Raw genomic sequence first — 12,752 nt, 5'->3', positions numbered from 1 at the left:
ATTAATGACTTTCTCATAAACCTCCTCAGGGTAGCTTTTTAAATAAAGTATATTAACTTCTCTTCTTGCAAAAAAATTCAAAAATCACCAGGTATGGTGGTACATGCCTATAATTCCAGCACTTGGGAGGCTGAGGCAGGAGCATCACCAGGAGCTCCAAGCCCACCTAGGCTACATGTGAGTTCAAGGCCAGCCTGGAATACAAATCAAGACCCTGTTTTGAAATACAAAAATGAACAAATAAATAACGGTTTTTTAAATGGGCTGAGAGCAGAGCTCAACACAAGGCTTTGGTTTCAGTCCTCATCTTCAATGGTTTTTAGAATGAAAGCAGCCATACTCCATTTTGAAACAACATGGAAAATTTTAGTTTTCTACACAAAGTACATATTATTTCACATTATTATTTCAAATATTCTCAGTTCAGATCATCATATTATGGCTTTAGCAGGACAATATCTCTTTTCTTTTTCTTTTTGGAAGCTTGGAGGGGGTAGAGGTGAAACACAGAAGATTGAATCTAGGGCCTCATACATGCAAAGCAGGTGCTCTACCCCTGGGCTGTAACCCACCAGCCAGTCCTTACCTTTAAGAAATCCGAGCGGGGCATGGGGGCCCACACCTGTAGTCCCAGCCTTGGGAGACTGAAGCAGGAAGATCGCTGTGAGTTTGAGGTCAGCCTAGGCTACTTGGTGAGTCTGAGGTCAGCCTGTGCTTCATAGTGAGACCTCATCCCCCCTCCCAAAAAAAAAGGAATACCAATTATTTAACAGTGGAACATAACATCTGCAATTTATTTTCAATGTTTTAACAGTTCACTATGAAATGTACTTTCATAGTAGGAGAAACAAAAATACATAAAATGCCAAACATAAATGAATCTACTATGATGGGTATTCATTGTTATAGGTGTCCAAATTACCTGTAGGTTTAAGAATTTACAAAAGAAAAACGTGTAAGGAAAAACAACCCAACAACCTTATTAGTGGTGAATTCAAATATTCAGAGTCATGGGCTGAGGATCCAGGTCAGTGGTAGGGCATATAGGGCACTCACCCAGCACACACACGAAACTGTGTACAGGAGTCTAATAAAGTCTCTGCTTGTTCTTTCTTTCTGGAGGCTCCATGTTTACTGGAGATAGGACCTCACTATGCAGGCTGGTCTTGAACTCACTATGCAGCCCAAGCCAGCCTCTAACTTGCGGTGATCTTCCTGCCTCAGCCTTCTCAGTACTGGGGTGCAGGTGTGCAGTCACCCGTTTTTGAAACTCTGGGGCACCGGTAGTGGCTGTGGTATAGAGGCCTACGAACTTCAGATAAAGGAAAAAGCTGAGCATTGCTTCCTTTTCTTTAGTAGAAACATTTGAGATTTATGACTATTATAGTACGCACACAGAAAAACACTCCCACTCTAGCGCCTAGCAAACGATCTTTATCTTCTTACATCATGTGGCAAAAATCAATATAGGGCTTGCAAAGCTGGAGTGGAATTGTTTGCGTGACAAGTTAGGAGAGACTTTCTTCGGAGCTCACCAAAAGGGATTGGAACTGTCAGGTCCTTGAGGCTGGGGGACGCATGCAGGATTCAATGTCATTAGACTCCTGAACTTTTTTTCTTCTCTGAAAAAAATGCAGAAAGGTTCTCTGGAGGGGTTAAATTTTATTTTTTGGCTTTTGTTTTTGTTCTGCTTTTTGCATTGCTGGGTGGAACCCACAGTCTCATGCATGCTAGGTAAGGGCCCCACAAGGAGCAGCACCCTGATGCTCTGGGAGGCTTTGCAAGTTTGGAGCCCAGGGATGGGGGGCGCGGGTTATGCAGGCATCGAGATCGCAGCTTAGCGACACCACCACCTCAACTTCTGGAGGGGACCCAGGCCTCGCGTGGCCTCGGACCCGGGTGCACAGAGGGGACCAGCAGCTCCAGGGACCAGACGTGTCCTTTTTCCTCTCCCAGCCACACCTGAACGCTCTCCTTCATGTGAGGATCTCAAAAGGAGAACCCCCGGGGCCACCCAGGCGAAGAGACCCTTTGACCCCTGCAGCGCCCGGCGGAAGCGACCACGATGGACGCGACGTCACTTCCGGTCTCCCTGAGTTTAGTGTAGAAAAGGGGAGGGGTGCAAACTCTTCTTTTGATGAATGGGACCTTGGAACTGGTACCCGGATGGGGAGGAGGGGGGAGCTTTAAGATCTAAGTAGCTGGGGCGATATTACGGGTGGGGACGGGGCGATCCACTGGGGGCGGGGCGATCCATTGGGGGCGGGGCGATCCACTGGGGGCGGGGCGATCCACGGGGGGCGGGGCTAGGGCTCAGGGTGGGCTCCGGGACCGCTGGAGGCAGGGCTGTGGGGAGGGGAGGGGCGGGGAAGCCTCCTGCTAATGCCCAGAAAAGCTTTTTACCAGCAGCATGTCACCTTGCCATAAAGTCACACCTGAATGTGAAGGAAATGTCCAGAATGCCCAGGAGCCAAAAGATATGTTTCCCTGTGACTTGTGGTCACGCGCGGCTGTGAAGCACTTGAAAACTGAGGCAAGTTATAAAATAAGATACTCAGAATACCAGATTTGGAAGACTTGGTTTTAAATTTTTTAAAAAGAAGAGAATGTAAAATATTTGCTAAAAGAACTAATCACGTTAAATAAAAATCAAATCTTTTCCATGTGCCCATCACCTAGTTCCTGATCAATGTACCAGCGAGACTTGTAAACTGGTCCAGAATCAAAATGTAAAACACAGTGCTAAGCCCACAGCTCTGAGGACAGGCCATACCAGTTCAGGACAGACAGATGCACGTGATAAGCAAGACTGGCCCCTAGAAACACATACTGAAACCCTAGGGGGTGCGGCTCAGTGGCAGGACACTCGTCTAGGTAGCCAAGGCCCTGGGTTCCACCTGCAGCGCTGAACAATGAAAACAAAAAATAAAGAAGCCGGGGCTGGAGGTTTAGCTCAGCGGCATAAGCGCCTGCCTTGCAAGCAGGCAGTCGTGAGTTCAATCCCTGGTACCGATAAAAAGGAAAAAGACAAAAAAAAAAAAAAAAAAAAAAAAAAAAAAAAAAAAAAAAAAAATAAAGAAGCCCCAAGACACTGGCAGACCTAGGCTGGCCCCAGTTGAACAAGTGGAACCTGGTGAATAGGGGAGTGAATTCTATCTGCAATCTGCTCTGTGTGTGTGTGTCTGTGTGTCTGTGCAAAGCTTCACACTGAACTACATTCACAGACCATTTTAATTTTATCTTGAGACAGGGCATAACTAAATTATCAAGTGTCGGGGCTGAGCTCAAACTTGCAGTCCTTCTGCCTCAGGCTCCCGGAGTGCTGCGATTACAGGTGTGTGCCACCGCACCCAGCTCTCTAAATTCTTTTCCAAGGAGAGGTCTCTTGTTTCTTTTCCTTTTGTTTCTTGCTGACCTTGTGGGAGAGTTTTCCTTACTTGCTTTATGTGTGTGTGTGTGTGTGTGTGTGTGTGTGTGTGTGTGCCTAATGCATGCTTCTATGTGTGCAGGGGATTGAACCTAGGGTCTCACACAGGCTAAGCATGTGCTTTACCACTGAGCTACACTCTTAGCCTCTTGGAATATATTTTGAAAAACCTATTGACATTTTCCACTAAATGCAAACCTATGTACAGCCTATGCTCAAAATCCCTGCTCATTAAGACAAAGATAATTCATAGGAGCTTGATTTGAAAATATTTGTCAGGGAAAACAAAGTCCAAATCACCCTCAAAGAAGGAAAATTAAATTATCCTTATTTAATGACATGTTCTTTGGCAAAGAAAAGCAATCATTTACAGATCATAATTGTTTTCTATGGTTGCCACTAACTTGGTGGGTTAAAATAACACACTGAGCTGGGGATGTAGCTCCGTGGTAGAGATTTTCCTAGCATGTGGGAGGCCTTGGATTTGATCCTCAGTGCTACAAACAAAACAGCAATTTATTCACAGTTTCCATAGACTGGAAATGTGGGCATCGTTCAGCCAACTTCTCTACTAAGGATACCATGAGGCTAAGACACACTGAACAGGCTACAATCTAATCTTTTCTGTCCCCTTTTCATTGCAGTGCTGGATCCAAGCCAGGGCTTTGTCCATGCTAGGCAAACGCCCTGACACTGAGCTACACCCTAGCCTCACATTCTAACTTTGAGGCTCAAACAATAAAGGATTTCTTTCTAATCTCCCTCAGACAGTTGGCAAAATTCATTTCTTTGTAGCTGTGGAATCTGGGCTGCTTATTTCATCAAAGCCAGTAACAGAAGCTGGCATGACGGGGCATGACTTTAATCCCAGCTACCGCCTGGAGCAGCAGGATAAGGGCCGGTCTGGGCAGCAGACTGAGATCCCGTTTCCAAGGGGATAACAAAAGCTATAACAGAGAGAGAGAGAACTTGCTGTGTTGAGTCTCAGATCCCTATGCCCACTTTGCAGGCTCACTTGATTGGATCAGGCCCTCTCCAGGATGGTCTCCCCTCTGATTAATTCAGAGTCCAATGATTAGGAACTACTTAATATCATCTGTTAAAGTCTTTTTTCTGCCATATAATGTAACCAAAGGAATTACTTCCATCACTTTTGTCCTGTCCTACTCTCTTGATTAGAGGGAAGTCATAAAACCCACCTACAAACTCAAGTGTGGTGGTGCATGCCTGTAATCCCAGCACTTGGGAGGCTGAGGCAGGAGGATTGTTATGAGTTCGAGATCAGCCTGAGCCACAAAGTGAGCTCAAGGCCAGCCTGAACTGCATAGTCAGACCCTGTCTCAGAAAGGCTAAATAAGTAATAAATAAAACCCAGCTATATTCAGCAGGATGAGATTATACAAAATGTACCAGAGAAAAACGGTCATGGTAATCATCTCTCACTTGTGCCTTCTATTCAGATGTATGAAGTCAGATAGACAAATCTCATAAATATGGTGTTGCATAAGAAAATAACCATAGATCTGTGCATGATGTTATGCATTTGTAATCCCAGCACTCAGGAGGCTGAGGCAGGAAAATCACCAAGAGTTTGAGGCCAGCCTGGACTACACGGTGAATTCAAGATGAGCCTGGACTGCCCAGGGAGAGAGACCCTGTCTCCAACAAATCCTAAAACAAAACAAAACAAACAAAAACAAAACAAGAAACCAGACAGAGAAAGGATGGTTATTTACTTATTGACAAGGTTTCAGTATGTTGCCCAGGCTGACTTGAAATGACTGAGATCACACAACATTCCTGAGTAGTTAGACCTACACGAAGCACACCAAGTCCAGCTTATACGATTTGTTTAAAATTAATTTTTGAAAACCAGGCAAAGTCATTTCCAGTTTGGGGAAAGCTGAAACAAGCGCAGTTTTTCACGTCACTCTCACTGAACTCAGAAAATGTGGAGAAATCTGGGTGTGGGGGTGTATACCTCTAATCCCAGTACACTGGGAAGCTGAGACAAGGGGGTCATAAATTCCCGGGAAGCCTGAGTAACTTGGTGGCTTAGTAAGACCTTGTCTCAAAATACAATAAAAAGGGCTAGGGACGTAAATCAGTGCAAAGGCACTGGGTATCATCTCCAGTACCACACACATACATACACAAGAAAGAAGAAAGAAAGAAAGAAAGAAAGAAAGAAAGAAAGAAAGAAAGAAAGAAAGAAAGAAAGAAAGAAAGAAAGAAAGAAAAAAATCTTAAGCAGAATACACACAGCTAAGCAGGGCATGGTGATGCACAAATATAATCCCAGCACTTGGGAGGCTGAGGCAAGAGGATTGCTATGAGTTTGGGCGCAGCCTGGGCTACATAGTGACTACAAGGTAGGCCTGAACTTCACAAACCCTATCACAAACAAACAAATGAGACTATATGAGCAGGGGGCCAGGGATATACCTCAGTGGCACAGTACCTGCCCGGCCAGTATGAGGTTGTGAGTTTGATTCCTGGTATCAAAACATGGAGCAATTATTTGAGGAACATACAAAGTACATAGTAGCAGATGAATTAAAGAAAAAGATCTTTTTCGGGGGTACCAAGAATTGAATTCATGACCTGGTGCTTGCCAGGCAGGTACTGTGCCACTGAGCTATATCCCTAGCCCAAAAGATCATATTTTAAAATAACACCTAGGAAGCAAGAAAAAATTTTTAAAAGACAAATACTTTGTTTTCAAAGAACAAAATAATATCAGCAAAGTTGGGGATGTAGTTCAGAAGTAGAGCACTTGTCTAGGATGCTTGAGGCCTTGGATTGGACCCCCTGTACCCCAACACACATGTATGCACACACCCCAGATAACAGCAGAGCTGCATTAAATATACCAAATTTGCCACTTCCCATATCACTTGGCCTAGACCTAGAGTAACAAAAACCCAGCCCTAAACCGGGCCTGGTGGCTCACGCCTGTGACCCCAGCTCTCTGAAAGGCTGAGTCAGGAGAATTGCAAGTTCCAGCCCAGCCTGGGCAACTCAGTGACTCAGAGAGTCTGTGTCAAAATAAAAAAGGGTCGAGATGTAGTTCAGTGGAAAGGCCCTGGGTTCCTTACAACACCATAAAAATCAACTGATCGATCGGTCAATCCCAGGCCTCCTATGGCAGAGGATCAGCTGTGGAACAGGAACCACCAGTGGGAGTCAGAGCGGCTAAATTAGACCATCACAGATCTTAATTTGGGTTGTGAAGTGCTGGGGCCAGAGGGGCGACCGTTCTATGAGGATGATGCTATTGGGTGTAGACACTTGGTATTTGGCAAAACTGCCGTGACAGAGACTCCCTGCACTAGGGCACTGTCCGCAGTAGGCGGGGCGCGCCACCCCAGGAAGCCATGACCCTCGACAGATGCAGTGCAGCCAGGGTGTGTGACCGCCACCTGGTCCTGTAGCTCGCCTTCTGAACCTAAAGAGGTTGCTGAGGTTCCCTTGAAGAGGAGGTGGCTTCTGGCAATGGGGGGCCGCAGCTCCCGAAGGCAGTCGCTTGGCACCGCTGGACCCCTCTTTTTCCTTTTGGGGCAGGGTCTTGGTGTGCAGCCCAGGTTGGCCTTGAACCCGTGGTGATCTTCATGCCTCAGCGCTGGGATGACAGGCATGTGACACCACACCTGGCTCAAGCTATTCTTAAAAGAAAGAAAGTGGGGAGAGAGAGAGAGGCTATCGGGGCTCTAGGCAGCTAGAAGTCCAAGAAAAAACACTCCTGTTTTTAAACTTTAACTTCTGAGCCAGCACCAAGTCTAACAAACAGACTGCTATCCCTAGCTGACTTTAAAACAAACTAGATACAGGGTGAGGGTGAGGAATGGAATTAAGTAAACTACATGGTCATATTTATAATTTTTTTCCAGTGCTAAGGATTAAACCAAGGGTTTTCCAACTAACCTACACCCCCGTTCCTTTTTGTTTTCTTTTTTATTTTCTCTTTCTCTTCCTCTCTCTCTTTTTTCTTTCTTTCTTTTAGAAAGAGTCTCACTAAGTTGCTAAATTTCCCAGGCTGGGCTTTTGAGATCCTCCTGCCTCAGCCTTCCAAAGGGTTGGAATTATATGTGTGGCACCGCACTGAGTTCATACTTACAATTGCTATGAGTTAGAGGTCAGACTGGGCTACATAGCTGTCTCACTACACAGTGAGGCCCTGTCTCAAACACAAATTTGATATTATATATGATATACATATATTTAACATATAACTAAATTAAAGCAAACTTCTAAAATGTAATCCCACTGGAAATCTCAATATATTTACTAAATTTATAAAACAAAGGATATAGTTCAGAGGAGGTAGCACACATCTATAATTCCAGCTATATGGAAGGCTGAGGCAGGAGAATTGCAAGTTCAAGGCTGGCCTAGGCAACTTGGGAAACTCTGTCTCAAAATTTAATTTAAAAAGGGGGACAAAGGAGGGAGGACATGGGGTTGAGTTGTGGCTTAGCTGTACTCCCTGTGTTCAATCCCCTACACAGCAGAAAAACTAGTGGGATAATTGGGAGTGTAGCTCAGTGGTAGAACACTTGCTAGAATATGTAAGGGCCCAGGTTTGATCACCAGGTTTAAAAAGACTTTATAAACAACAACAATAAAAAAGTGTAAGGCACTCATTGAGGGCTGCCATGGTGGTACAGCACATGTCATCCCAGCATTTGGGAGGCTGAGGCAGGAGGATCGCCATGAATTCCAGGCCAATATAGGCTACATCAGTGAGTTCAAGGCCTCAGCCTCTCAGAGTGCTGGGATTACAGACGTGTGCCACCTTGCCTGGCCCCAGTCTTTTGAATTTCTTCTTTTGATACAAGACCTGGCTAAATTGTCCAGGCCAGCCTCAAATTTGTGATCCTCCTGCCTCAGCCTCTGCGGTAGCCGGGCTTACAGGTATGTACACTGTGCCCAGCTGGATTTTACCAATATGAAAAATGTACTTCAGAGGACACTCACCAACGTGATGTATTTTTTACTTTAAAGGACACTATCAAGAAAATGAAAGAAGCAGGGCATGTTGTCACCTGCCTGCAAACTCAGCTACTCTGGAGGCCACCCAGGGAGCCTAAAAATGTTAACGCAACTTGGGCAATGTAGCAACTTAATGAGATCCTGTTTCAAGATAAAAATAGAAAATGTTGGGGTTGTGGGTCAGGACAAAAGGGCTGCGTTCAAGTCCCAATGGCCTCCCCCATCCCCCCAAAAATCCAGATGTGCAGGCATTTGCCTCTAATCCCTGCTGCTTGGGAGACTGAGACAGGAGAATCTCCAGTTTGAGGCCAACCCGGACCACCAAACAAGACTCCCATCCCAAAAGAAAAGAAATAGCAATGAAAGACAGGGCTGGGGCTGAAGCCCGGAGACAGGGTCCATATCTAGCATGTACAAGAGCCTGGGCTGGAGCCTCAGTACAGCAAGAAAAAGAAGAAAGAAAGGAAGGGAGGAAGGGAAGAAGGAAAGAAAGAAAGAAAGAAAGAAAGAAAGAAAGAAAGAAAGAAAGAGAGAGAGAAAGAGGCAGACAGACCTATGAAATGGGAAAAACTATTTAGAAATCACATTAGTGACTTGTATACACAGAATGTAAAGAATTCTTACAAAGATAAAGGATTTGGTCTTCTGGTTCTCCCACACAGACACATAAAGGAGCAATGAGCATGAAAAGATAATCAGTTTCCAGGTGTGGACGGCGCACACCTCTAATCACGGGGCTCTGGGAAGCTGAGGAAGGAGGATCACAAGTCTGAGCCCAAACTGGGCATGGTGGTGCACATCTGTAATCCCAGCACTAGGAAGGCTGAGAGAGAAGGATCGTCTTGAGTTTAAGGCCAGCCTGGGCTACATAGTGAGTTCAAAGTTAGCCTGTACTGTAAAGCAAGGCGCTGTCTTAAAGCAAAAACAAAAACAAGTTTGAGCCCATCCTGGGCCATTTAGTGACTTAGGAAACCCTGTCACAAAATGAAAAGGGTTGGGGATGTAGGTCAGTGTGACAGGGAGTTGAATTCCCAGTACTAAAGGGGAGAAGAAACAGAGGAGAGGAGAGGAGAGGAGAGGAGAGGAGAGGAGAGGAGAGGAGAGGAGAGGAGAGGGGAGGGGAGGGGAGGGGAGGGGAGGGGAGGGGAGGGGAGGGGAGGGGAGGAGAGGAGAGGGGAGGGGAGGGGAGGAGAGGAGAGGAGAGGGGAGGGGAGGGGAGGGAGAGCAGTCTGGTAGTTCTTCAAATTCTGAAAGATTATTGTATGACGCAGCAATTCTACTCCTAAGTATATACTCAAGTAAATTCTATGAATTTTCATAGAAGCATCACTCTTTTGTCTTTTGTTTCCTTGAGATGGGCTCTTCCTATGTTGCCCAGGATGGTCCCAACCTCGTGGTTCTCCTGCCTCAGCTTCCAAGTAACTGGGAAAACAGATGTTCCACCACTCCTGGTGTAGCACTACTTTTTTTTTCTTTTTTGTCTCTTTGAGATGGGTTTTGCTATGCAGTTCAGACTGGATTTGAACTCACTTCATAGCACTGGTTGGCCTTGAACTCACAGAGATCCTCCTGCCTCAGCCTCCTGAGTGCTGGAATTACAGGCATGTCACAGCATTACTCAGTTTACTGCATTTTGTTCAACATCAAATGGTACATGTCTGCAGTGAAATATTATACAGCAGTAAATGGAATAATAGAGGCTACCTCTTCAATGAGCTTCGGAAAACATGCTAAATGAAAAAGGTATTCACAGAGATTAAATGATTTTATTTATATGGAATGTATAAAAGAAGGCAAATCTAAAGTGTAATTCCGGGGCTCTGGGAGTCTGAGGCAGGCGGATCTTGTTTGGCCCAACCTGGACAATTTAGCAATTTAGTGAGACCTGAGGCAAAGTTAAAATTAAAAGGGCTGGGAATGTAATTTAGCAGAAAGATCTTGAGTTTATTCCTGAGCACCCCCCCCCACACACACACAAATAAGTTTGCCCAAAGGGATCAAGAAATAGCCCTAAAATTGTAATGTTATTCCCCCAGCCAAATCTTTGCCTTTATGGTTTTTGTTGGATGTACTCTATGGAATGCAATTATTATTATTTTTTTTTTTTTTGAGACAAGATCTCCCAATGTAGTTCAGGCTGGCCTTGAACTCTCTATGTAGCCAAGGATGGCCTCGAACTCATGGTGATCCTCCTGCCTCAGCCTCCCATGTTCGAGTACTGGGATTACAGATGTGCAACACCATGACTGTCCTGGAATGAACATTATATTTAAATAAATACAAACAAAAGAGAAAACCATAGTACTACCTGTACCATTGGGAAGATAAAAAACATTGAATGCCTATCTTGAGGCACCTAGAACAGTAATACATAAAAAATACTAGCTAGTGGTATGTTTCTATTGCTCAGTATTAAAATTAAACTTAAAACTAATTGACTTTAAAAGGTATGATACTGGATGGGGTTCAGTTCAGTGGGGAGTGTTTGCCTAGCAGGTGAGGAGCCCTGGAAGCCCTAGTGAGAAGCCTCAGCACCATGAGAGCAAATAAAACAAGAAAAACCAAAAAAGGTCGGTACTGATATAAATAAATGTACTGCTAGTCCAGGGAGTCTAGAAACAGATACAAATATACATAAATCAGTTGTTTAGTCAACATGTAATTTCAAATCTGTAAGTACATACAACAATTCTTTGTTTCACCAACACAGAATTTCAGATTTTAGGTCAAGGGTAGCTTACAAATATGCAACAGTCGGTCATCTTCCTGGAGAAAAATAAAATTGGATCCGCTGTCCCATACCACCAGCCGACACTCATGTAATTTAAACGTTTTTAAAAGTAATATGGGAGGGGCCTGTATATACTTCAGCAGCAAAGAGCCTGCCTGGCAAGCACAAGATAGGGTGTTCAATCCCCCTTAAAAATACTATGGGGCTGGAAGTGTAGGTCACGTTCATGCTCCAGCTCAAGGCAGGGGGGGGCGGTTTGGGGGTTGGAGGGGGCGGGAGGGGGCCAGAGGGGACGCGGGGGGGGGGTTAATACAGAGTTCAGAGGGGTAAAAAACAAAACCCATCTAGGAAATCTGTATACTATCCAAAGCTTAAGGAGGTTTTACTGGTTCTCTTTGGCGGCTCCAGAGGATGGAGACCCCACCCCCATCAGCCTTTGGCTCGCTAGGCCAGCGCTCTAACAGTAAGCTACATCCCTGACCTCCGGAGGGTCTCCTTTAAAAACAAATCTTGAAGAAGCTTCCCGACAGGTTACCCAGGCTGACCTCGAACCTAATTCCGGAGAAAAGAAACTTTAGGACGGACCATTGCTGCAAAATCAAGAATGTTATTCCCCGAGAAGGGAGGCTTCATGTAGTTCGTATGGTGAAGTTTCAAGCAATGATAATTACGCATTCGATAATATGATACTATATGCGTTTTCATTTTTTTGCGTGTGTTTTTGCTTTTAGCAATACAAAGAAGTTTATTCAAGTAAATACACGTGCCATTCAAAATTCCTAGCGGCTCACCACTCCCATTTCCCGGCTAGGTCTCTCCTCACCCCTTCCAGTCCCTCACTTCTAAAGGACAACAGCAAGACAGGGCGGGGAGAAAACTACAGATCCTTTTGTGCAGCCTCAGTCTCCCTCTTTCATCCATCCATCCCTCCACTCTCCTGGCTCCTGCCTTCTCTCTTTCTTTGTATCCCCATTTTCTTCTTCCTCACTGTATATTGCAAGATCCTCTAACACTGTTTTTTTTAATGAAAAATATTTATGTTACATATGGACGGAACATTTCTAGACTGAAACTCCTGGGAGAGGGATTGGAGAGATGACTTTTCCACGTACACTAATCTTACTGTTCGAGTTTTTTACTATGAACATCAGTTGCATCTTCTCTTAATAAAAAAGAACAAAAGTCGCAGACGAAAACAAAGAAAATTGCACATCCACAGGAGAAAAAAAATTCAGGATTCACAAAATCATCATTACGCTGCAAACACAATAGAACCGACGATGAAAACTCAGCATGGTGTCTGCAGACATAAAGAAGAAAGGGGCTGAAAGAACAATCTAAATACAGGAATGGTGGGCTGCAGGAGGCAGCATTTCAGGGACTGGCAGATTTAGGAGCATGGCAAATCGCTGCAGGGCGCTCGGAACGTGGGGAGAGGCAGGCATAAAGGCTTTTGTGAGCTCCTTGGCGCGCTCCCCGCCCCCACTCCGGCCTTTCTGGTTTCTCCAGCTAGGCGAGCTCCGGGCGTGTCCCCGCCCCCAACTCCGCCCCCGGCTGTTGGTCCCGCCCCCGGCTGTTGGTCCCGCCCCCAGCTCTGGTCCC

The sequence above is a fragment of the Cavia porcellus genome, unplaced genomic scaffold (genome assembly GCF_034190915.1).
Source record: "Cavia porcellus strain 051 isolate PalLab524CR breed Dunkin Hartley unplaced genomic scaffold, mCavPor4.1 scaffold_17, whole genome shotgun sequence".
NCBI lineage: Eukaryota > Metazoa > Chordata > Mammalia > Rodentia > Caviidae > Cavia > Cavia porcellus.
The sequence above is the reverse complement of the archived record's forward strand: the minus strand, read 5'-3'. Positions refer to the sequence as shown.